Below are 26720 nucleotides of genomic sequence, written 5' to 3' on the forward strand. Positions count from 1 at the left end.
CTGCTCTAGAGAGCTGCTGCTAGTCAATGGAGAAAATACTGGGCTGAGTGGACCAATGACCCAGGTCATATGTTCAAACTCCCAGTCCACTCATGGATATGGACCCTCAGAAAAAGCCAGGAAAACTAGCGGATTGTTTCCCAATTGGTTGAATATGATTTTCCACAAGCCAGAGGCATGCAGAGGCTTCAAAAAGCATTATAAAGGCACAATCTCATGTCAAATTCCTCATGAGAAATCCAACCAGCCTTCATAAGATCATTTTGTATATAACTGTATTCTGTATATGACTACTTTCACTTGTTTTAGATGTCTCTTCACATGCCTGTTAAGCTCCGGAGTCAAGTTGAACGTTATTTTATAAAGTCTCAGTACCCATCTCTATGGTAGTTCATAAGAACAGAATAGCTGGATCAGGCCCAAGGCCCATCTAGTCCAGCATCCTGTTTTGCACAGTGGCCCACCAGATGCTGCTGGAAGCCACAGGCAGGAGTTGAGGGCATGCCCTCTCTCCTGCTGTTACTCCTCTGCAACTGGTACTCAGAGACATCCTGAGTTCCGGTTAAAACAATCTCAGGAACCAGGGCTGGGAAAGAACTTTGCCTGCAAGCCAGACCAGATGTGTTGTTAATCAAGTATGTTATTTTTGTTTTCATTGGACCTGGGTATGTTATTTTTGTTTTCATTGTGGCTGGCAGCTGCAGAGACTGCTTCTGGGGTGGGGGCTAACTCTTTACGCAGTGAAAATACCCCCCCGTGACTGCTCCTTGCCTTGGTAGGGAGCTTCCTTTCCAAGGTAAACAGCAGTGGGGGTGGGGTGGGGTGTGTGCGTGCATGCACACATACACACACATTTTGATCAGGACTGCAGTGCGAGAGGCACAGGCTAGATGCCCCCTTGCTGCACATTGTGTGGTCCCAATTCTGATCTGTTATTTACAGTTAAGTAATGGGCACATAAGAACCATTGGCATGATTAATGTCATGTTTAGTTTGGTCTTGTGTCCCTGGAAAAACACTGCCAGTCAGAGGAGACCATTGTGGACTGTATGGACCTATGGTCTGATTCAGTAGAATGCAGCTTCATGCATTCTGTCCCATAGACTGCACTTCAAGCTTTGCACCCAGCTTCAGACAGATCTTGAGATGACTGGGAAACTTTGTATTAGATAAGAATGCATCAGCCTGCTCCCAGTCCCTAATGATACGTAGAGAACGCACTAAAAAATAATAATCATGTGGCACTTTTCTGTTGCTTGCAGCTCTAATAGGCTACTTCTATCTAATTAGTAGGTTTCAAAGCAGAAACTGAATACCAGGCATTAATGTCAGGAATCTCATGTGAAGAAGCATCTTTTAGTCGACATGATTTAAGCAAATACATTACAGTTATTATTAACAATTATGCTCAGCCATGATCATTTTGTAGAGTTGCCCAGATTCTCTATAAACAAGTACTGGACAAAATAATTTTGTAAATTTAATATGAAATGGAAAACTATAATTATTTAAGTATATATCACCCACTTACTTGCTAGAAGTATTTTCTTAATGGTAATATCCTTTTGTGTTACTGCTCTTATTGCTGAGTCATACTGCTGATAGGGTGGGGAAATGATAGGATGTGTGTGGATAGATAGATAGATAGATAGATAGATAAATAGATTAATATTCCAATTGGCACTGGATTTATATTAACAATCGGGGTGGGTGGGTGCTTTTTTATTTAAAAAATCTTCTTTATTAAGAAAAGGGTTATATCTGAAGACTAGGAATATATCCTGACATGGTGATACAATAATGAAATACAACGGCCATCATCCAAACTAAGAGTCACATGCAGGAAATGCTTCTGCATATGCATGAGGGTGGGTGGGTAATTTTCAGTAATGCCCTCTGAAGTTATATTTTATGAATAAATACAAGTCATTAGCCTACACAAAAGCTAAGAGCTGGGTACAGGACACACTTCCACATGTGCATGGAGGGGAGGGGTAATTTTCTGCAATCCCCTCTTTCTCTGCAGATGCTTGTGCCTCCTGAAGATATGGCTCTGAGAGCTGGGGGACATTCAAGAATATTTTCAGGTGGGAAAGGGAGGGTTGTTAAAAATGGCCCCTCCTGCACTCAGTACAGTTGTATCCTATGCATAACTCTTCATTTGTACATAGGCCAATGACTTGTATTTATTTTTACATTCATTCAAAAAATATAACTCGGTGGTAGAGCACATGGTTTGCATGTAAAGTAAAGTAAAGTTGTCCCGTTGAGTCGGTGTCAACTCTTGGCAACCACAGAGTCCTGTGGTTGTCTTTGGTAAAATACAGGATGGGTTTACCATTGTCTTCTCTCGCACAGTATGAGATGATGCCTTTCAGCATCTTATATCGCTGCTGCCCGATATATGTTTCCCATAGTCTGGGAAACATACCAGTGGGGATTCGAACCAGCAACCTCTTGCTCCCTAGGCAAGTTATTTTCAGTCTTTGGTACTGCCACGGAAGGGGTCTTCAGACAGTTGTGGTGGGCAAGACCCCTGCTTGAGTGCTTAGTAGGGTTTCCAATTGTCTCTCATTATGCAGGATGTCCCTCATTTAAGGGATGAAATGTTGGTCCCTATAGGGACAGCATTTGTCCCTCATTTATTCAATAGCATATAATTCAATGACATATATGTCAATGATACTCAGGAGCTTGATTACCACTGCATACACCTCCCAGCCCCCCCAGCCAGCCCCCCCACTAGCTAGCCCCCACAAACTTGTGTCCCTCTTTCTGAAACTTGTGTCTCTCATTCTGGCAATGAAATGTTGGCATCCCTAGTGCTTAGACTGCCAGTGCCAGATAGTTTTCCTGGGCTAGATGGACCAAGAGAGTAACTCAGTATAAAACAGCTTCATCAAAACATAGAATGCTGCCTTATACCAAGTCAGACCATTGGTCCATCTAGCTCAGTATCCAAGGATGCCAGGAATTGAACCTGGGATCTTCTGCCTGCAAAGCAGATGCTCTGCCACTAAGCTAGGCCCCAGCCCTTCCTATGTTCAGATAGACAAGATTAGGGCTAGATTCTTATCTGCAAACACCTCCGTTAGAAATCTGTTAAATTTACATCAAACCCAAGAAAGAGCAGATTCTGAACTAGAATTATGTACTAAAACAGTGCAGTGAACCCACATATTGAAACAGATTTCTCTTTAGCGTAGCTATGTTTTCTTTTTAACAGCAGCAACATCATCATTTTCATCATTACAATAATTTGAAAGAAATCAGTTTTTGAAAAGTCATACATCTATAGAAATATTTCAACTCTTGAACTTCACAGGGTTGTTGTGAAAGAGAAACTCAAGTATGTAGTACAGCGCTCTGGGCTCCTTGGAGTAAGAGCGGGATATAAATGTAATAATAATAATAAATAATGAAAACAAAAAAGAGTAGCATTTACAACTCTTGTTATTACATTATTAGTTTGTGTGAATGCAACTTTGAACATATACTGAAACAAAACAGAGACTTGATGGGTGTAAGTCACCATTTCCTCATGGAATGTCATTAATGTTAGAGATCTGCACGAAGCGTTTTGTGCACATCGCAGGGGTGGGGCGGTGGCAGAAAGCAAGCACTTTAAAAGGAGGAAGGCAGGTCTTACCTGCTCCTCCGCCGCTGCCCCTGAGTGGCACTGTTTGTATTTAGCGGCCAGGCTCTCTGTTTGCCCAGATGCATCTTGCTGGGAACAGGAAGTTCCCTGTTCCCAGCAGCCTTTGGGCAGTGTCAGGAAGGAAATGGCATCTGAGCAACACTGTGGCAGCACTGTAGCAACCCTGAACACTCAAGATGGCATCTGCACATGCTCAGACACCATTTCCTTCCTGATGCTGCCCAAAGGCTGCTGGGAACAGGAAACTTCCTGTTCCAGCAAGATGCAGCCAGGCAAACTGAGGGCCTGGCTGCTAAATACAAAAAGCACTACTCAGGGGCAGGGGGAGGAACAAGGGAGGGGCAGGTAAGACCTGTCTGTCTTCCTCCTTTTAAAGTGCCCCCCCCCCACGATTCGGCTGGGACAGCTCGAAGCATCTCAGCACCTTGAAGTAGTTAATTTAATGTGGCTGTAGTGAACTGATGTTGAGATCTGGGAGTTCCATGGTTTTTAATGTGGGCTCTTTAAAACACAAAACACACATGGCTTGGCATATTTCTAGCCGAAAATCTGAATGCATTCAGTGGCTGCAGCCAGCATAAATTCTGTTTGGTCAATGCCAGATGACCATTCATTATCCAAGGGAACCGTGAAACATTCATGACAAGTTGCTTCTGGTCTTTCTTTCCCCTTGGATTAGAATTCAGCTTTTGCTACTGGATAAGATGAGATACCATATCTATCATTACCAAAAAAGGAACACTATGAAGCAATGATAAATACTAACCTTTTAGGGGATACAGCAAAACAATATATTGGACTGATGCACACACACAGTATTTGGGCAATCTTAATGTTTAAATTTCACAGTGTTTCCTGCATTTGCAACAAAGGTATATTATAGAGATAATAATGCTATGCGCCATTCCTAGCTGGATGAGATAAATTAATTAAACATATTTGAATGGCACATTCTGAACTTTGTATCACATGCTCCATTTTGTACATGTTGTGTTGCAGTCAGTTATTTTTATGGGAGAAGCAAAACGGTGTACACTCATCCTTAAAGTGAGAAATGATATTAACATTATAGCCAAAAATATGGAGGATATTGATAATATCTTCTGCATGGCAGCTCCACATGGGCTATATTACATTTTAAACCTGCTTGCCACGTGGACCTGCTCAGCTAAAGAGAAGAGCAACAGATCCACAGATATTACCAGATATTGTAATAGAGATTAACTTCTCACTCACAGCCCATACCAGGAAATTAGAATGCAAATAGCTTGTTCCTACAAGAAAGACTTTCATTAACAGAAGGCAAATTCAGTTGGGGAAGGAAGATTGCTCAAATGAACAGGATCAAGGGCAGAGCAAATTAACTACAGCAGAATAAATTTACTTCAACCAAAACAATTCATATCCATAATGATATTTCTAAGATCTGCACTCGGCAGTCAGTTGACCCCTAAGGCCCAAATTTGACAATGCAGTTGGTCTGGTGGCCAAGCTGCACAATCGACAGCAACCTTATGTGATATATTGGTGGCTGTTGTGATATTTGATGTGGGCTAATACATATCAGATAAGGAAGAGAGACTGAATGTTTTAGGCTTAGCCCCCTAAAAAAATCCCTGCATATAACTAGCAATTGTTGGCCAGAAAGCAGGATATACATGCAAATGATAAGTCAATAATACAATACAATCAACAGTTTATTCTTGGAGAGAAGGTTCTAGTCTAGACTGATGCTACTTTTGACAGTCCAAAGAGAAGGAGTTTTGTCTCAGGTGGGGGTAGCATTCAAACATTAAATGCACTGTAAGTGGTACAATTCAGCAACCAATTCATTACACCAGAGCTGCTGATTGTGTGTTTTGAGTCCAACTCTAAGCTTTTGCCTCCATCCTGTAAGACTTAAAATGTAATTGTAAAATGCAGCACATACTCAGATTCTTTATTAGGTACATAACTAAAGTCACCATTGCATTCAGTATAACTATCCCAGCTTTTGCTCATTAATGGCCTGATCCAGTGACACCGATGAGACCGCTTTGTAATCAATCCACATGTTTGAGACTGGGTTATATTTATTTATTTAAAATTAGTTATATCCCACTTTTCTGTTAATATGACCAAGGCACCAAACTGTAGTAGTAAAGATCACAACAATAAAATGGTTGCTAAGATAAAACTGAGGGGACATTTTAACATGAGGGTTAAATTATTGCATTCTGACTTTTGTCACATGGAAGATGCCACACATAGCCTCAGGTGTAAAGCATCCTAAGTTACTTTATTTTGGAGTGGGGTATGTTACATTAAAGGAACTGAAAATACCAGCAGGCAGGAATCCATTCCATTTGGAACATAACTTAAACTGTAAAAAAGCAGCTAGGAATATTACAGATGTGGCACAGAAGGTGGATGGGCATATGGGAACAGGGCATCGATATGACATCAGATCAGAGGCCATATACGAACTGGTTCCACATATTGTACGTTGTATAACATGACAAGAAAGCAGGAAAAGTAAGAGTTAATTCCCCGCTTATCGGCTATTTGTCGGTGGGGGTGGAGAACCACCTTAATTTTGAGGTGGTTTCTAGGAAGGGAGGGATCATAGCTCAGTGATGGGTGCTTGCTTTGTCTGCAAAAGGGCCCAGAATGAATCCCTAGCATTTCCAGTAAAAAAGGATCCAAATAACATGGCTAGGAAAGGGTGACCCTGGGGAACTGCTATCAGGAGCAGCGGACTGAGAGACAGATTAATATTCTGACTCAACAAAAGGCAGCTTTCTATGTGGCACTGACTGGAATAATTAAAAAACAGGGACTCTGAAATGACGGTCCCCAGATGTTGTTGGACTACAACTCCCAAAGGCCACTGGGGCTGAGAATAAAAGGAGTTGTAGTCCGACAACATCAAGGGGCCCACGTTTGAGAGCCCCTACTTTCGGATACTGAACTGTGCTGCTGCTGATGCTTGGTTTCCTTTTAAAAATACCCTTGCTCTTTATGGGTGAAGTTCTACTTGCATATAGATGCCCTGAGTCCCATGATGTCCATGAAATAGGCATGCAGATGAAACATATTGGGACCTTGCCAATTCAGTGCTTCACTGAAGTTCTTAAGACATTTAGCTGTTAGTATTACTGAGTCTCTGGAGGAAGCTCTTTAGGATTTAAATTTGCAATTACATTCTAAAAGTCACTGTTCCTCATAACCTTTTTTAGACCAAGCCATGGCTTATTACTAGATATAAATGAGAGAGGGAGAGGTGAGATAGCTTGATCCCCACTCCTGTGGTCTGGCAAGGGCCATCGGGATACTGTAACTAAGCCAGGGGCGTAGCAAGGTTGGAGTGGGCCCAGAGACCAGATTTTAAAATGGGTCCCCCCTTACTGAAGCTCAGCTCATGAAGTAAAGAAATCTTAAATGAGGCTGAATAGTGGTAACAAAAAGCATAGTAAAACATTGATCTATCTATCTATCCATCCTATGTGCCACAATAGAACATCATCCTAAATTATTTTTTTAAAGGTTTTGTAAATTGTGGATGATGCAAGTCATTTAATGGGACTAGAGAAAGACATGCTGTTCTGGTAGCTCCAGGTCTTAACACTCACATCAATTTTGGAGGATGAATAGGACTGAAGGACGCCCGGGTGGGTGCGTGGCTGGGGGAATCTGTCATGTGATGCCTCTGGGGCCCCCCCAAGGCAGTGGGCCCCCAGACAACTGTCTCCCCTTGCCCTGTTATAGTTATACCCCTAAACTAAGCCTGCATATCTGTACCTCAAATATTAACCATATATTCTTTCCCCTGCCTGCACTTCCCTCCTCCTCCTCTGCTGTCTCCTTGTGCCTCTCTTTAGATTATGAAACAAAGAACCATCTTCTTATCCTGTGTAAGGTGCCATACACACAGATGGCACTACATACATACATACATACATATGTTTATTGATGATCATCATCTTAACAACAATAACAAAAGAGAAACCAAGCTAAATTAAGGATTAGGCTGTTCAGTTGTGGCTGTATGCTGTCCCCACTCAGTAGGATAGTCAGTTGAATGAGGAGACTAAGCAATATTGCTCTGGTTACTTTAAGCTCCAGAGACCCTTGAGTTTCCATTACATATGAAAGGAAGCTTCCAGGAGCTAAGAATCTCTGGACACCAGGACATGCATTCCCATTCCCTTTGAATCTCTCTTGAGTGTCATCCCTTTGGAATAGAGATCTCTGAGTCACATCTCAGCCACTGCACTCTTGGAATAGCCTCCTGGCTAGCCAACGTGATCGGCAAAAGCAGGAGGCAGCCACTCCATCCCATTTCACTTGCCTGTAGCTTTTGGCAAGCAGATGAGTCATTGTGGAATTCTGTCTTGGCTGGCCTCAGTGGAAAGCTCTCTTCAGGCATTCCCACAGAGAGCTGTGCCCGCTTCTCCAGTTGCGTTTTTCAGCGCTGCATTGCTGTAAACAGCTAGGGGTTCTCAACTTTGGGTCCTCAGATGCTCTTGAACTACAGTTCCCCAGCCACCATGGCCATTAGGCTTTAGTCATGATGACTGTGGAATTGTGATGAATTGTAGTCCAGCAACATCTGGGGTCCCAAGGATGGGAATTCCTAGCTGTGAACATTTGTCTTGCTGGCACACCCTCCTCCTCCCCTCTCTTCATCAGGCCACTGTAAAGTGTAAAGGGACCTTGGCAGTTTGCCAGAGTTCATTTTCCGAAGCGCTAAGAGGCTGGACCCAACCCTGACTGGAAGAAGTCACCTTTGGAAGCCCTCTTCCATAATTCCCAAAGTGTACGTGATGGTTGTGATGGTTTGGTATTGAAGAGAAAAGACATTCTTCACATGCTCAGAGAGGTACTGTTTTCACCCGTAACAAGGCTGTTCTTTGGCACTGAAGCCAGGTTCTGGGGCTAGATCATGTCCCAGATCAAGCCCCATCCGTTCTTCTCTGTGCTTCCAGCTTCATTCGCCACCCCGCCAGCCCTTTGGTTTCCCTGTTGCGAGGCACGATTCCTTGTTCACGGCTGTTCAGGACTATTCTGGGTTCCACGCTCCGCGTCACGAGACGCACGAAGGACAGTGCTGCTGATTCAGTGCTGAGGCTAAAGCCACCCTTTCCTCGCCGTGTCTTCTGCGATTCATCACGGAAAGGAACGGCTGTTCCGGCAGCTTTCAGTCCGCCCCCTTCCCCTGTCCTTTCCCTTCTCCCCCTTGCGTTGCCACGCCAAGCCCACACCTGCGTGATCACACTTGTTCCATGAAAGAAGAAAAGACGCCTCGGGCGCCCGTGTGGTGTGTTTCGAGCGTCACGTGACGTGGGGCAATCCATCTCACCCGTAGCTGTTTTGCTGCGCGTACATATACACTGCGAAGCTGGGTTGGGCAGCCGTCGCAAACCTGAACAACAACTTCAGCGGATTATCAACAAGATCAGGAAGACGCAGAACAGAAGCAAGTCAGGCAGCCCTGGTCAATTTCAGAGCAGACTCCGAGATTTGGATGAAGGCGTTACAAGAGCCGGATATAGAGAGTGAGTGTGTGTGTCCACCCACATCTAAGCAGCCTCTAATCGATCCTGCTCTCTTCCAAATAGCTTGCCTTCTCCACACCAGTTCTGGACCAGCAGATGGAAATCGTGAGAATGAAAAAGCAAAAAGTCGGTCGGGCGAAGGTATCTGGTGCTTTTTGCCTGCTCTCCCGGGTTTTCTCAATCAGCCCTACTCTAATCCGTCAGCTGAGCTGACGCGTCTCTCCAGCCCGTAGCCATGAATGGGCACCACCTGGGATCTCGTCCCCCATTATAGAGCCGCTCGATGGAAACAACGCCTCATTTCCCCCTAGTTCCCCCCCTATCAGTCCCAGAGCTGCCTTTATGAAACCATGGAAAGTGTTTCCTTTCCTCTCCGCTCCCACAACCCCCACCCCCAACACTGCAGGCTTCCTCTCTTTACCCTTTCGTCAGGCGATGAGGGAAAACAGCAGGAATAATTATCGATGCCCTAGCACGTAGAGCTTTCCTTTGACGCAAGTAGCAAAGAGCCGTTTGGCCTGGATAGGAGCTCGGAGAGGAACTTTAAACCTCCATATACTGATAGCCTCCTGTCTCCTTCTAGAAACGCCTCCGCGCTCGCTTCCCTTTCGAAACCAGCATATCGCAATAATTTCCATCCAGAGGTCAGATCACCCCACGACTCTAGAGGACCAAGAATGCTGCCCAGACATTCCTGCAAATCGGTTACATAAAATGGCACGCACACAGTTAGGGGAGCGCTGCGGTACACAGGCACCCCAGTGCTCCTCGCTTGCTTCCCCTCCCCTCCCGACGAGGTGTTGGGGTGGGTGTGCTGCTGAGAAGCACGCAGCAAGCACCGATCTGCTGCGTCCGAGAGACTCTCTTGCCCTATTGCTTCGCATTCATCCTGTTGCAGAATGGCCTCCTGACATCTCGTAGTAAACGACGCAGTAGCGGGAAGATGAATGAAACGGCCCCAACACCTCTATGGGGAATTCACATGTCTCCAGCTCAGGATCACACACACACACACACACACACACACACACACACACACACACACACAAATTCACCAGAGAGGTTTCCAAACCCTACGAAAATGTCAGAATTTGGGCATTCGTAAGTCCTCCTTAACAAGCAGTAAGTAAAATAAAGATGGAAAGATAAAAGAACAGGAAGTCTTATCCGTTCCTCTAACTGATATAAAATAGAGCAAAACGTCGCAAGCAAAACCTAACTTTAAGAAATATTTTAAGTTAACTGCGTGAATAGTACCTTATTAGGGTCTCCCGCCCCCTCCCTTTGCCTCCTATAATAATAAAAATAATTAATAATCTGCTTAAAAGCCGTCTCTCCTGAGAGGAAAAAGGGAGAGATGGGGTGGGGAGAGATCAAATACACGCCGAGACTTCGCAGGACTCTGCAATACGGAGGTCAGGAAAAGCTTCGCCTTTCCTAAATGCGGCTGAACGAGGATATTTTGAGATTCGGAAACAGCACACGACTTTGTTATGGCGTGTACACACAGCAGACTCCGGGGGAAAATCAGGATTGACGAAGAGGAGTTGGAAACTACGTACGAAATCATATTCACATGAGACTTTAATGTGAATTAAATGCCTTTGGTTTTCCTCCTCCTCTCTCACCCTCCCCGCATACGCATTTTGCAGTATTTGGGTTGTCACTGGGGTTTGCGCTCTCTGCATCAGGCAGGCACTGTCCAGAATGCTGACCCGGACCGCCCCCCGGCCCCCCGCCCAATGCAGGATGATACCTTGCTAAAGGCGTCCTGCTGTCCCAGGTGCTGAATCAAAGCCTACCGCTGCAGTAAATCTTTTAGCTGTGGCGGCCGCTGCGACAGTGACCACAGCCGTAGCAGCCGCTGTCCAGCGTGCTGAACTGGCATCTGCAGCGGAAGACTATCAGGCAACGTGCAAACCTCAACACCTTCGCTCGCCACCGCACCCCCTTTCATTGCTAAATACGCAGAGCAGAGCCATGCACCACAACGCGGGCGAAAGAGTGGGTGATTCAAACCAGCAGAACAACAACCTCTTCGTTCATCCTCCGAGGGGGAAAAACAACAACACTCTCCGTATACACACACACGCAAAACACACAAAGACACATACGCAGCATTAGGAATGCAAGGAAATTCGAAGGGTGAGAATGTACCACCACATGTTAAAAGCCAGACGGATAAAAGCGGGTTTCTTTTCCTCTCCTTCCTCTCGCTTGCTTTGCTCAGTCAACAACCCGGATTGGAAATTACAGCCCTTCTCTCAGACTGCCATCTCTCTACCTTTCCCTCTAGCCCTCGGCAGCAGAGAGAGGGCTTCCGAAGAACGGCAAAAGGCTTTTGTCCAGGGGCGGGGGGCGGCTTTTCCTTACCTCGGTGCCTCAAGAGTTCTGTTCGGTTGCCTCTGCGGAGGGTTCTGAGACTGAGGTTTGCTGCTGCAGCTGGGAGGTAAGAACAGCCGTTCCTGACCTCCTCGAGTCCTCTTCTTCAATGGAATGGGAGCTGTGCCCTCATCAAAGATGGCCGTCGTTTCCAACGTCAGCAGCTTTTAATAGACATCTATTGCGGGGCGGATGGGGGAGGAGAGGGAAAGAAGGGTGGGGGAAGAGGCTGGCTGGCTGTGGGAGCTTGACTCATCAGAAGCTGCTGTTGCTGCACTGTACCGCAATCCTTTGCATTTTGCTCCCTCAGTTATTAAAAGAGAGGAACCTGTTACACATTGTTTAAAGAACATAAGATGAGATGTGATCTTCAGTACACACTGTAGCCTATGTAGCTTTTGATTTTTTAATTCTTATTTTTTTGAAGTGTGCGTAGAGCCTTTATTTTGTGAAGCTTTGGTTTGGGGGGTTGGTGGTGGCGGGGATGGCAATAATGCGGTAGTGATTTGTTTTCGCCAAAGGGGTGGTCCAAAAGGGGTATCCCTGTGAAGCCTCCAGTACTCCATATATGGCCTGTCGACGTGGGCTGCTATTTTTAATGTATGATTTCTTGTGTTTAGATTGCCATCCAAACTACTTTTTCAGGGGGCTTTTAATATGCTAATCTGATCAGTTGGGACCCCCCCTACACACACACACTGCAAAACTAATGTAGTCAAAACACTCAATTATTTTTCCAACTCTATCTGCACCTCTCAAAATATAACCGCCATGCATAATTGATTAACTCCCCAAAAGTTTATATTTTTCATGATGCATATTAGAGTCATAGTACACAACAGCTCTCTCTAACCTCATTTATTTTATTTTGCTCATTTTAAGAGCTCTCACCAAACTGTGTGTGATGGGGAGAAGCCTCTCATTTTCTTAAAGAAAACACCAACCAACAAATCATAGAACCTTTTCTTTCTGTCAACAGCCACAATGCCAGATGTCCTTAATATATATGTAATGATAGACTCTCCTAGAATAAGATTTACAACAATGAGGCTTCAGTCACCCCCATGCTTGTTTTAGTATAAAGGAATATAATGAAATTAAGATCTGCTTTCCTGCAGCAAAATAGGAGAGAAAATAAAATTTGCCTTTTGCCACTCAGGAATAATACCCTCCCAATCCTTGAGGCCAACCATAACAGTTTTTAATATGCAACATTAAAAAATGGGTTCATAAAGCATAATGCTTGTGTGGGAGATAGAAGTAGAAATACAGATGATTCTACCCCCCTCTAGATCTGCAGCCACCCCCCAAAGTGGGATACTTGATCATGCAAAATGCTAGGAAGCCCACAGCTCTTGCACAACAATCTCATTTAAATTTAGATCTTCTGAATCTGGGAGAAAAGGAAGGATCTGTGACCCCTACTAACTTGGCAAAGAGACACCTTTTTAACGTGGTGATTCTCTTTATTTAGCAGGGGGAGAGTAACTGGCCCTATCCACCCCCAGGACAGTACCTCCAGTGACTGTTGCTGGTGTCTATCTTATGTTTCTTTTTAGATTGTGAGCCCTTTGGGGACAGGGAGCCATCTTATTTATGTATTATTTCTCTGTGTAAACCACCCTGAGCCATATTTGGAAGGGCAGTATAAAAATTGAATAAATAGTAAATAATAATAATGGAAACAAATAAGAACTAAGAAAGGGGTTCAGCTGTACTCCAGTATATGTGATTGGTGCATGTGACAGCCCCTGGAAAATCAACCTTCTCTTGAGTTCTTAAAAGGTTAAGGGGTGCAATGATCATGCTCCTAGAGAAACCACAGCAAAACTCCCATTCATTTAAATGGAACAGGACTGCTTACTTGAAGAACAAAGAGACCAGTCCTTAGCCCAGTCAACTGTACCTGAAAAAAGTTTCAAGGACAGCTCATGATAATATAATCTTTACTCAAGATTCTATCAAGCAGCCTAGTCCTTGCACAGGATTGGACTGATTTCTTCTAGGTGCCAGCAGATTCCCATTGTACCTCTTTGTGTGCTTTTCATTGACTAGGGGGAGGGCTTTGGGGCGGGCCAGCTGGCCCACTAGTGTTTGTCTGTCTCTGCTCCTCCTCTTCCTCACTTACCCATTAGCCCATGTTAATGCTGTGCTCTCAATACCCCACCTTGTGACTTCACTGGTTGCACTCCCCCTTGGCTTGTGGGGCTCCACACGTGTGCCTCTCCCTCCATGCACAAGGGCAGGATTGTATCCATTATGTTTGGGCTAGGCAAGCATTCCAGCTTCCTTGAGACCCCTTAGGAAGTGGTTGTTTGCATCATCATGTCCACAATCTGCAAGTTTGTATATTGCAGAGAAGGAATGTGTTATTAAATGTATCATCCCATCTGGCTTCCTATTAGTTTGGTGCTTCAGAAATGGCTTAGGATGCCTAGCAGATGTGCGGGGGCGGCCCTGGAGCTGAGAATGGGAGGGGAATAATGGCCCTGTTGCCAGGCGACCGAGATATGTTCCTTAATCTGGTAGGAAACTGCAGTCATAAGGGAGCAGAGGAGGAAACAGGAAGTGGGCGTTGGCTGAAAAGGAAGTAGGAAGTGGGTGTTTGCTAGGAGGCAGCATTTAAGGACTAAAGACAGCCAGGTCAAAGAAGCTGCCATCAGAGCAGATCTGTAACAAATAGAGGAAACAAGAATTATGAGAGGCTTCTAGGTATATTTTGGTATGTGTGATCTGTGCGTGTTATAGTTGTCCAAAAGCATGGTTTCTGCCAGCTTCTGGGTTTGTGGAAGTTCAACCAGGGAGAAGGCGAAAGCAAGATGTGTGCTTGCTCTTTAATCCTCTTCCTTCTGTCTGAGGTTCAAGTAGGCGCCTTGGGCCAAGAATCCTATGCTCCCTGCTGAGTCTTGCTGCTGCCTCCTACATGGCAGAACAATACAGATGATAAGTAATTCAGATTAACAATATGTAACTGAAACATTTCCAAATGGAACACTCTGATGGCATTCCTGCCAATAGTAAGACTTGTTGGATGAGTGCGCTCCAAAAAGGGGCACTGGGATTCAGCCTACTGACATTTATTTATTTATCTATTTATTTTCTTATATACCGCCTCCTCCAAAGACTCTAGGCGGTAAACAAAAACAATAACAATAACAATTATTGTTGTTGTTGTTTACATAGTCAGACGGGTGTTATTGACTGGTTTGTTTTATACAGACACTGAGTCCTTCCCAAGGACCTGGGATGGCTGAAGTTTATCATCAATACTGTTGGTTATTATAGATATCGTCGCAAAATATAGGCTGTTCCCAGTAAAGCTGCTTTTTGTAATTGGCTGATGGTGATTTCTGTGGCCCCTATGGTGTTGAGGTGCTCTTCAAGGTCTTTTGGAACTGCACCCAGGGCACCAATTACCACTGGGATTATTTTGGTCTTCTTCTGCCACAGCCTTTCAATTTCAATTTGTAGATCTTTGTCTTTGGTGATTTTTTCTATTTCTTTTTCTTCTATTCTGCTATCCCCTGGTATTGCTATGTCGATTATTTTAACTGGTTTTTCTTTCTTATCGACTACAGTTATATCTGGTGTATTGTGTGGCAGATGTTTGTAGTCAGAAATCCCATAATATTTTTGCATCTTCATTTTCTTCAACTTTTTCAATTTTATGGTCCCACCAATTTTTGGCTACAGATAGCTTGTATTTTTTGCAGATGTTCCAGTGTATCATCCCTGCTACCTTGTCATGCCTTTGTTTGTAGTCAGTCTGTGCGATCCTTTTACAACAGCTGATTAGGTGGTCCACTGTTTCATCTGCTTCTTTACAAAGTTGGCACTTGCTGTTTGTTGTTGATTTTTCGACTTTGGCTCTTATTGCATTTGTTCTTAGTGCCTGTTCTTGTGCAGCCAGTATTAAGCCCTCTGTTACTTTCTTCAAGTTGCCATTCTTAAGCCATTGCCAGGCGGCTGCTTCTTCTTCTTCTTCTTCTTCTGCTTCTTCTTCTTCTGCTTCTTCTTCTTCTTCTTCTTCTTCTTCTTCTTCTTCTTATTATTATTATTATTACAGGGCAAACGCCTGGTGAAACAGGTGGGTCTTAATAAGAACCTTAGAAGCAGCCAGGGCTGAATGATTTGTGTGTGGGGGGGAGTGTTCCAAAGAAGAGGAGCACCCACAGAGAAGGCCCTCCTATGGGCCCAGGAACCACACACTATACCAGGGCCTGGGATACTAAGGAGGGCAAGCTGAGAAGATCTCACAGGCCGGGATACAACTGGCTGAGAGAGGCGATCCTGGAGATATACAGGTGCTAAGTTCATAAGGGTTTTGTAGGTGAGATCCAGCACTTTGAATTGGACCCAGAAGTGAACAGGCAACCAATGCAGTGAGTGTAACAGAGGTGTGACACTATCAAATCTACAGCCACCCAAAAGGAGGTGGGCTGCTGAATTCTGGACTAGTTGAAGCTTCCGAATCATTTTCAAAGGCAACCCTTGGAAGAGCGCATTACAGTAATCCAAATGAGAGGTAACAAAGGCATGAGTTACTGTTGCCAGGGCCTGCTGGTTGAGAAAAGGCTGTAACTGACAAACCAGCTGAAGCTGGGCAAAGGCACCCCTAGCCATGGCTTCCACCTGCTGCTCAAGCAGGATCCGCGAGTCCAGGAGGACCCCAAGATCACGAACCGTCTCTCTCAAGGGAAGTGCAACTCTGTCAAGGGATAAACTCACACAAGGCAATAGGCCAGATCGCAAACTGAACAGGAGCAACTCGGTCTTGCTAGGATTGAGCCTGAGTTTGTTTTGGCCCATCCAGTTCCTGACAGCCTCTAGGCACTGAGCCAGCACATGGATGACACCACCTGTTTGGCCAGGGTTAGAGATATAAAGCTGAGTATCATCAGCATATTGATGAAAACTTACCCCAAACTGACAGATGACCAGGACCATGTAGATGTTAAAGAGAATGGGAGCAAGGACCAAGACCTGTGGAACCCCACAAGAAAGCGGCCAGGGTGCAGAACACTCACCCCCAATTGACAATGACTGGAATCGCCCAGTGAGATAGGATCAGAACTTAGCCAGTTTAATATGGCCCATAATATTAAACTTAGATTTAGAAATATTTAGAGATAGCAAGAAGATAAGCAGTATGACATGTCTTAGGATATCTTTATAACAATTGTGGGGAAGAGAATGCAGCAATCAGCAATGAAGATATTACAAGCACCGTTGTGAGAAAGCCAGTCTCTACCTTTTTAATAGGTAGATGTTGGACTTTAACCAACATTTCGGTGCAAACCCAAAGCCAATCTGTTACTCACCCATTTCGGGCCTCTGAGCATGCATGTGCACATTCAGAGGGCCCCAAAATGGTCTGAAAGTGGCGCAACCTGTCATTTGGGAGGCAGGCGGGTTCAGGGAAGGAGGCCTTGCCACCTCCTCTGCCTCCCCCACCTCGGTCTCCCCTCACCTCAGAGTGCTCGCCCCTCACCCGCTGCTCCCTGTTTGTGCTACCATCCCCGCCTTGCAGCGACGGTTGAAAAAAGTGTAAAAATAGATTTCACTTGTCCAGCCCCCACCCCACCCCCGAATTTGCTGCCATAGGCAAGTGACTATCTTGCCTATGTGTTAATCTGCTCCAGATTAACCTCATTTTCAGATCCAAACTAGGTAAGTTGCACTGCCTTCAAAGCTACCCGCCATTAGTTTAATAAACTAGCGTATTAAAGATCATTATTCCAAAGATCTCGGATATAATCAATATCAATCTTATCAATGTCTTTAAGCGTCTGATAGAGCAAGGTTACAGGTTTAGGTGCATTCAATAGATCCAGGTCTAATAATAGAGATGGAGTTTCAAAAACTGAGCTTGCATTTCGGGGTGTCTATGGAACTGCTCTCAGTGGTTTGGATCAAATTCAAACTGAATTTAAACTGAACTGCTGGTCTGCAAACTGGTTCATTAGAACCAGCCAGTGGTTCGGCTCATATGGTCGAATCAGTTTGGCCCAGTTTGAGTAGCTATGCTTGTAAAGGAGAATCCGGTGAGGATTCCTCTCTACAAGCAAAAGCAATTCCTAACTCTAAAAGGGCTCAAAGGGTGGGTGGGGGTAGCAGGCGAGAGGGCAGCTTACCGGCAGCAGCATGGTGGTGGCTTTTTGGTGGCCCCTTACATTTGGCGGCGGTGGGTGGGGGGGAGGCCTAGAGGAGCCACTGCTGCTGCCGGACCATCAGCAGTTAGCTTCCCTCTCGCTTGCCCCCCCATCCACCCTTTGAACCCTCTTAGAGTTAGGAATCCCCTTTGCTTGCAAGGGGAAATTCTCACCGGATTCCCCTTTACAAGCATAGCCATTCAAACTTGTGCATTCTGAACCAGGCCTGGTTTGGTTTGAACTTGGAGCAGCAGCCTTTTGAGGGGGTTGGTCTGGTTCAACCTCACACTGGCCAAACTGGTAAGGTTCAATTCAGGCTGGTTCTGCACATCCCTAAACACGCCAGGACCAAAAAGTCATGATAATAGGTATTTCAGCTGAAACCAAAAACTGGGTACAGTTTAAATAAACTAATTAATTTTAAAAGTGGTGTATAAATTAAAAATCAAACAAACAAATCAATCATACAGGCCATAACTCAAAGGTCTCTGTGACGAGCTTCACGTGACCAGCCAATCTTTTGGTGTCTTTTGAAAAAGCGCTTTCTCCATGCCACCTGGTGAGTTACTTCTGAAATTGAAAGTTTCAAAAGCAGGGTGAGAAGGGGATGAGCAGATGGGAAGGAAGGAAGGAAGGAAGGAAGGAAGGAAGGAAGGAAGGAAGGAAGGAAGGAAGGAAGGAATCCAGAGTGTTCTCTTAGGTGTTTGTGCATGCCCAGTCTCCTCAGGCATAATCTAGGAACTCTCTGGATTATAGCCATAAAGACGATAAAGCACTTTGCAAGATTTCTGTTAAAGAAAGAAAATTAAGTTGGCCTGAATTGGTGTGTGTGTGTGTGTGTGTGTGTGTGTGTGTGTGTGTACTGTAGCACATTAGACATGGTAGCACCACCAAAGAACAGGGTCTGTCAGGATCTCTGCCCTGCTAACTGAGCAAAGAGGTGCCTTTTAAAGTGGTGATTCTCTTTCTCTAGCAGGGGGAGAGCAACTGGCCCTATCCATCCCCAGCACAGCAGCCCTCCAGTGGCTGTTGTTGGTCTCTCTCTTAAGTTTCTCTTTTAGATTGTGAACCCTTTGAGGACAGGGAGCCATATAGATATAGATATAGATATAGATATAGATATAGATATAGATATAGATATAGATATGTAAACTGCTTTAGGAACTTTTGTTGAAAAGTGATATATAAATATTCATCATATTCATATTCTGTCATGAAAGATGGCCACTAGACCCCATGGGAATTACTCTGCATCCTTCTTGTGTTCATATTAAGGACTGTCAAAGCTAAGAGACATTTTTGATGTTTTTCACAAAGTTTATAGTTCACCATAATGGCACAAAATCTTATTACCATATAGCTCACAAACTCATTCCAAAGAAAGGCAGCAAAACACATTTAGCAGTACTACTGCTGCTGCTGCTGCTGCTGCTGCTACTACTACTACTACAATAAATAAATAAATAAATAAATAAAATAAAATAAAATAAAATAAAATAGTGGTGCCAATAGTTGTTGGTGCCCATGGTGCAGTACCAAAAGAATTTGGACACCATCTCGACACCTTGGGCATCAATAAAATTGCAATACATCAACTACAGAAGGCCACTCTACTTGGGACAGCACTAATACTATCTTTAATATCTTTAATTTTCTTTAGTTATCCTAGACCCTTGGAAAGGGCCCAATAATTAAAGTACGAAATCCAGTCAATAACATCTGGTAGACTGTGTGTAAATAGCATAATAATAAAAATAAATAATTAATAATTAATAAATAAAATATGGCAAATATCAGTTTGCAGCTGCTCCACATATAATCTGCTGTGCTCCTTATAAGTGTTGTTTGCTTTTAATTTTCTAAGCATATATTCTACAAACGGAACAACAAGCATATGTAGGCCCAGTTAGTAATTAAAAAATTAATATGCTTCACTGGATGCAACATATGTTGCATTGGAAGAATGTTTACTTCACTATCGGAGACCAGAGAATATTGTCATTGAGAGCAGCAGCTTGATCTTGTCCGTGTTTACTCAAACAAGTTTCTGAGTTCAATGGAACTTACTCCCAAGTAAGGGTTCATAGGCTCTTAGCCTCAAAGTACACTTTCTTGGGTCATGAAAAACCAAGCAGAGATTTGGGCTATCATCTAGAAAAGTGTGCACCTCATGGGAAAGAGCTTTTCTTCCCTTTTTCTTCACTTTTGAACTGCAGTCCTCTATACTGCATGGCAAACTACTTTGAAAGTTTCTTGCATTTCTGATGCAGCTTGCTGTGGGGCAGGAGCTGCTCTTTGAGAAAAAAGGCTCAATGGACGCATGATGATGCTACAATTGCAACTTCTGTTACAGCTGCAGTGTGTGGGAAAGCATTTATTTATTTATTTATTTATTTATTTATTTATTTAGCAAATTTATTGACCACCTGACTTTCTTAGACTCGAGGCGGCTTAGATAAATTAAAACAGCAACAACGAAGACAATGGGGTGGGGAGGGGGAAAAAGAAAAGGAAAAAAGGAAAAGAACCCCCCCCACACACATGTTAAAAACTAAAAGCCAGGCAAAATAGATAGGTTTTCAGGAGATCCTTAAAGGACAGAAGGGAAGGGGCATTATAAATCTCAGGAGGCAGAGTGTTCCATAAGGAGGGGGCTGCAACAGAGAAGCCTGGGCCCCACGTTCCTCCCCTGGGCCAGGAACTCTGAGAAGGCCCACCTGAAATGACCTCCCAGGGTGATTCAAAGTTGGATGGGAGAGGTGGTCCTGAAGGTACACAGGCACCTAACCCTGGAGAATTTTATAGGTGATAACCAGCACCTTGAATTGGACCCGGAAGTGAACTGGCAGCCAATGCAGCAACCTCAGCAAAGGTGAAACATGTTCATATTTTCTGCTGCCCATAAGCAGCCGGGCCGCGGCATTTTGGGCCAGCTGAAGCTTCCGAATCACCTTCAAAGGCAGCCCCAGGTAGAACACATTGCAGTAGTCCAACTGAGAGGTGATGAGGGCATGAGTTATGGTTGCCAGGGCCTGCCAATCAAGGTAAGGCCACAGTTGGAGCACCAGACTAAGTTAGGCAAAGGCTCCCCTTGCCATGGCTTCCACCTGCTGTTCCAGCAAGAGCCATGAGTCCAGGATGACCCCCAAGTCACGAGCCTGCTCTTTCAAGGGGAGCGCGACCCCATCAAGGGAAACCCTCGAAACTGGAGCATGGCCAGATCAAGAACTGAACAAGAAAAATTCTGTCTTGGAGGGATTAAGCCTGAGCTTGTTTTGGCCCATCCAAACCCTTACAGCCTCCAGACGCTGAGTCAACACATTAATGGCATCCCCAGATCAGCCCGGGATGGTGATGTACAATGTACAACCCCAAACTGACAGATGACCTCAGCCAGCGGCTTAATATAGATGTTAAAAAGCATGGGAGCGAGGACTGAGCCCTGCGGCACTCCACAAGAGAGAGGCCATGGACTAGAGCACTCACCTCTAATGCAAGCTGTCAGAAACCATCCACTAAGGTAGGAATGGAACCAGCACAATACTGTGCCCCCGATTCCCAACCCCACAGACAATCCAGAAGGATACCATGGTCCATGGTATCAAAAGCCGCTGAGAGATCTAATAGAAGCAAGAGAGGCATGCTCCCCTCATCGAAGCTCCGATAGAGGTCATCTACCAGAGCGACCAATGCAGTTTCCATGCTGTGTTGTGGCCTAAACCCTGACTGAAAAGGGTGGAGGAAATCCACTTCATCTAGGATTCTCTGTAGTTTAGCAGCAACAACTTTCTCCAAAACCTTCCCCCAAAAGGAAAGGTTGGAGGTAGGTCTAAAATTATCGAATATCTCTGGGTCCAGGAAAGACTTCAGGAGAGGGCAGACCACTGCTTCTTTCAAAGCTAGAGGAACCTCTCCCTCCCTGAGTGATGAATTCACTAGCTCCTAGATCCATGACCTTACCCCCGCCACCCACTCCCGGCCGAACAAATCAACCAGGAACAGCAAGGATCAAGTGAACAAGAAGCCGTACTCATACCACAGAGAACCCTGTCCATATCATCAGCCTCCACAAGCTCAAACATATCCCAAATGACATCACAAGACATTACCTACCTCAATGGACATAGCACAATCAGAGTCCAACTCAGAGTGGAGACAAGTGACCTTATTGGCAAAGAATTTGGCAAAAACATCACAGAGGCCCTTTGGAAGGTCTTCCTTCTCCCATTTCACCAAAAGGGTAAGGGTGATCCGAAATAATGTTGCTGGACGGGATTCCGCTGATGCAATGAGAGCGGAGAAATAATTGTGTGATAAAGACCTTGCAGCTCATTCATTCCAGTCTGATATATCTCAAGAATCAAAAAGGGCTTTAGATGAGTGACCCATTTTTCACCTTCTTCTATAATTTAGTAGGAAATGTTGGCTTTTACCAGGCTGCCATCTCTTCAGGTTTGGGAAGAAATACACTATTTTGCAGGTATTTTCTTGCATGTATGCTGGGGTCATGATCAACTGAAGCCCTGCTTTGGGTTTGATGGCCTAGTGAGGCTAGAGATGTGTGAATAGAGGCAGTTTGGCTGCACCCTTCATTGCAAAATACCCCACCTAAATCAAGCAGCCTCTTGTGTGTAAAGATTCTGGTTAAAATATTTGGAAGGCATTTGAAGGTCTTAGTTAAATGTTGTTTTAAGACAGGCCTCCTCAATTTAGGTCCCTCCCAGCTATTTTTGGACTACCAACTCCCATAATCCCCAGGCACAGTGGCCAATAGTCAGGGATTATGGGAGTTGTAGGCCAACATCTGCAGGAGGGCCAAAGTTGAGCAGCTCTGTTTTAAGCTAAGAGATGCTATGCCTCTTGGTCTAGTTTCATCTGTCTATTGATATGGTCTTATGCTGATTTTTTTGTTTGTTCTTTATATAATTTAGAGTTTTAAAAACTTATATTTATGTAATTTGTAAGATAGCTTGAGAGTAGCTACAAAGCCAAAAGGTGTGGTTAAAGCCAGTTAACCCCTGCTAACTGAGCAAAGACGCATCTTTTAAAAGTGGTGATTCTCTTTATTTAGCAGGGGGAGAGCAACTGGCCCTATCTAGCACCAGCACAGAATCTCTCCAGTGGCTGTTGAGGGTGTCAACGGTATGTTTCTTTTTAGATTGTGAGCCCTTTGGGGACAGGAGACCATCTTATTTATGTATTATTTATTTTTCTATGTAAAACGCTTTGAGAACTTTGGTTGAAGGGCAGTATATAAATATCAGTAGTAGTAGTAGTAGTAGTAGTAGTAGTAGTAGTAGTAAACCGCCTTGGGGTTATCTTTTTAACGAAAGGCGGTATATAAATGCAAAAATAAATAAATAAATAAATAAAATAAACCCAGTTAGTCAATAAATCAAACCAAGACTCCTCTCAGTTTATTAAAGATGGACTAATGAATTAAGACACCATCAACTCTATAGCAGCAAAAATGTGCAAAGAACAATAAATGATTAACAAAAGGACAAGGAGCACTGGAAAGAATAACTGGAGGGCTTGGGGCACTTACTCATGAGTAAATTTACTCCTGAGTTGGCACATCAGTTTATAACTTGGATTGCCAGGTTAGGTGTTTAATCAAAAGCAGGTTTGTTCATGGGTAAGTATGCTGGCGTGCTGATTTAAATGCCCAACTAGCCAAGCTGGTTCCAAATTTGAAAGGGTCCTTTGCAAAATGTCCTCCATGCCCTCCTACCTGGATGGGCCCCGAGATAGTCACCACCATCACAAAGACTATGGGCACAGAGGTGGTCTTAGGGATCAGCAGAGGACCCTTCTGAGGGCCCTGGACAGCAGTGTAGCCAGGTAGGAGTGGGCCTCGGGACAGAAAGGGGAAATGGGCCTCAGCCCTCCCACCTCCTTCATACCCAGCACAGCATCTCTCCAGTGATTGCTGCTGGTGTCTATTTTACATTTCTTTTTTAGATTGTGAGCCCTTTGAGGACAGGGAGCCTTTTAAATATATTTATTTACATCTATGTAAGCCGCTTTGGGAACTTTGGTTGAAAAGCGGTTTATTAGAAATATTTGTCATATCCGTATCCGTGTTGTATTCTTCGGAGCGTGGGAAGGGAGAGCAAAGAGCAAACTGTCACTCAACTGGTGGGCCCCTTTTCTCTCAGGTGCCCATGGATGTTCTCCTCATCTTGTACAATTACAGAGGCACCCCTGGCCCTGGGCTAGCTGCCCGGCTGACCTCCGCTGCTGGCCCTGCATACTAGGGTCCTTACTTGTGAGGGATGGACTCATGGGTAGGTATGCCAACCTGAAAGTTAATAAATCTACCAGTCCTTGCAGAGAGCAAGGGAGCTTGGTCAGCATTAATTGATAGGGCAATCTGCTCTGCCAGATGTCTGGCTATTTGGCTTCCCATTTCAACAATAAAAAGCATTGCCAATCCATTTTGCACTGTGATCAGTTTCCTCGCTGTACAGTAATCGAGGATCAGTAGGCCATTTATTCAGTGTCACTGTTAAGTCAGTCTGAATCAGGAACAAGCAAAAAGGCCTGCAAAATCTCATGGAGTCAAGCAGAGGAGAGCAGTGGACCAGCAGGTATGCCCTGAAAATGCCCAGGAGTCATTTCTCTGGCCCCAGAACAATGGACCCCACCCCATGGTCCCTTGTCTGTTTTAAAAAATGGCATGTTTTTAAACACTGGAGGAGCTCCCTTTGCTTAAGCTCTTGATTTCCTTGCTGCCAACTTATTTATAACCAGACATGGCAGGATGGCATGTAGGTCTGAACAACAAATGCCCTTTAGATACTGATCCCTGTCCCTTGGATCCAGTGTCAGTTCCTCTACACACTCTGGAGACCAGAGGCCTAACTCATTTACTCACATGGGTTCTGGGACCTACAAATCCCATCAGGCCCCCTGCAATCTCAATGCCTCTGTCTCCTGCTATTGCACCCTGTTGGGTTCTCTGACCAATGTGCATAGGAAACACCAGCAGGAACTAAGAAACACTGGGATTTGTACTTCTTGAAAGAACATGTCACATGGGGAGCCACACAAATATTTCTGTCTACAAGCCTTAGAGTTTACAATCCATTTTTGGTGCACTCTCTCACTTTGTTCTAGAGGAGGGCCTGTGCCAGCATCTCTTTGTTCAGAATGCTTCTGATTGGCTCCAGCAAATCTCACAAAATCTTACAAGATCTGGATAGCTCTTATTGATGCAGGCAAACTTGCATAAGCATCTCCAAGGATGATCTACAATTTAGCCTTATTTTTGACTCCTTGTGGTAATAGGTATGTAGCCCAAGCCAGACCCTCAGATACTTTCTAAAGTGCCTTCTTCCACCACACCATGCTTGGTTCCTGTGTTTGTGTGGTTGTACACACACACACACACACACACACACACACACACTTGGATTACTTGTGTATAAAGTTTGAGAAATACACGAGAACAGTTGAATTTGTAGGCAGTTACCTATTGACTCAGATTAGTAAAGAGGTTTGTATTGTATCCGTGATTTATTGTTTGTTTGTTTGTTGGGGTACAAATATAACACTGGGTGGCTTCCTGAAGAAACTACGTGATCAAAAATCAGGAGCATGGAAAGCTTCTGAAGCTAGGTAGTTGATGGGAAAACAAGCCTATTATCTCCTAGTCCCAATCTAGAGAGAAAGCCTAGAAGGATACCAAGGCTGATTGTATCAAAAGCTGAGATATCCAGGAGAATTCATCAGGCTGTACTTCTCCCACCTATCTCACAAGGCTTGTTCTCATGACCATAAACTGGGTAGGACGTGTGTCCTATCCAGGTTCAGGAGATTTTTGATCATGTGTGAGTAAAACCCTAGGTAGGAGGAGGGGAAGGTGATCATGTGGGAGCCTTGCACTGGCCCTGCCCAGCCCAGCACCAGTACTCTTTAATGAAGGAGGAGGAAAAGCCATCTTACCCAGCATGAGGCTCCAACACAATCACTTCCCCCTCTTCCTACCTAAATTTTTACTTACAATCAAAACCTGGAGTGCACACAGTTCCTGAAGCTGGGGAGGGTGCTTGTCCTACCCAATTAACGTGTATGGTGTAGGCAATCCATGAGGATGACTAAGACCATTTTTGTCTTAAACCCAGGCCTGAAACAGGATTGGAAGGGATCCAAAGAAGCAGATTCACCTGGAAACTGGGTCACCTGGAGCTGAATCACCACTACATGCTCAAACAGCACTATGCACCTCCTTGCTCAAAAATGGGAGGTTTGTCTCTCGCTGATGGGTTCTCACCTGTGTGTTTTAGGGTGGCTGAGTCCAAGATCATCGTCTTTTTTTTTTTTTAAGAAGGGGTCTAATTGCTGCTTTCTTCAGTGAGGGGACATATCACCTACTTTAGGGAAGAGTTCACGTCTCCACAAAACCCAGGCACCCAGTCCAGCCCTGTTCAGTTTCAGCAGCCATGAAGGGCAAAGGTCGAGTGCCCATGTGGTTGGCTTCAGATCTCCTAGCAGGCTGTCCACGTCCTGCCAACTCAGAGTAACACTTCATGCATCTGCCAGAGTGAGCCCATGAAAGCTTGTGCAACAATACATCTGTTAGTCTCTAAGGTGCCACAAACTGGCTGTTGTTGAAATTAAAAAGCGTCTATCAGATTACAGGACACACATTTGTCTGTATTTCCTTATACATGATACATATAAATATAGGTTTAAGAATCATATGCACATTGTTACCTTCTTATATGACAGGGATAAATCGTGCATGTGGGTTGTGCATCAGAATTATCGAAGAGGATAGAAACGCAATAATAAACAACATATTGATAAGCTGAACAAATGGTAGGGCCCCCAGAAGACACTCCTTGCCCGGGGTGCCATTTGGACTAGGAGCAGCCTAGGGGGGCAAGCCCCCTTGCAGTGCAAAAGTCTATGGGGTGAATCCAAATGCACATATGAATACAGATGCTGCCTATCTATCCAACTGCATTGCTTTCAGTGGACTGA

General features: G+C 44.5%; 1 protein-coding gene and 1 long non-coding RNA gene across 4 annotated transcripts in view; one reads left to right on the forward strand and one right to left on the reverse strand.

The window, feature by feature from the left end:
• The window catches only part of SNAP25 (synaptosome associated protein 25), an 89177-nt gene extending 77452 nt beyond the window's left edge, over nt 1-11725 (reverse strand). For 2 of the 3 annotated variants that reach the window (XM_053284692.1, XM_053284694.1), the window contains exon 1: nt 11569-11725. The gene's annotated coding sequence lies outside the window, so the exon portion shown is untranslated. Of the gene's footprint in view, nt 1-10951; nt 10971-11568 lie in introns of those variants that run through there. The other variant, XM_053284693.1, reaches the window with a different exon arrangement.
• Nucleotides 11726-14167: 2442 nt separating this feature from the next.
• On the forward strand, nt 14168-26377 carry LOC128340962 (uncharacterized). Its single transcript, XR_008314112.1, has 2 exons — nt 14168-14299; nt 25859-26377. It is a non-coding gene; the product is annotated as an uncharacterized LOC128340962 (long non-coding RNA).
• Nucleotides 26378-26720: the final 343 nt, after the last annotated feature.

This window comes from Hemicordylus capensis, chromosome 1 (assembly GCF_027244095.1).
Source record: "Hemicordylus capensis ecotype Gifberg chromosome 1, rHemCap1.1.pri, whole genome shotgun sequence".
Classification (NCBI taxonomy): Eukaryota; Metazoa; Chordata; class Lepidosauria; order Squamata; family Cordylidae; genus Hemicordylus; species Hemicordylus capensis.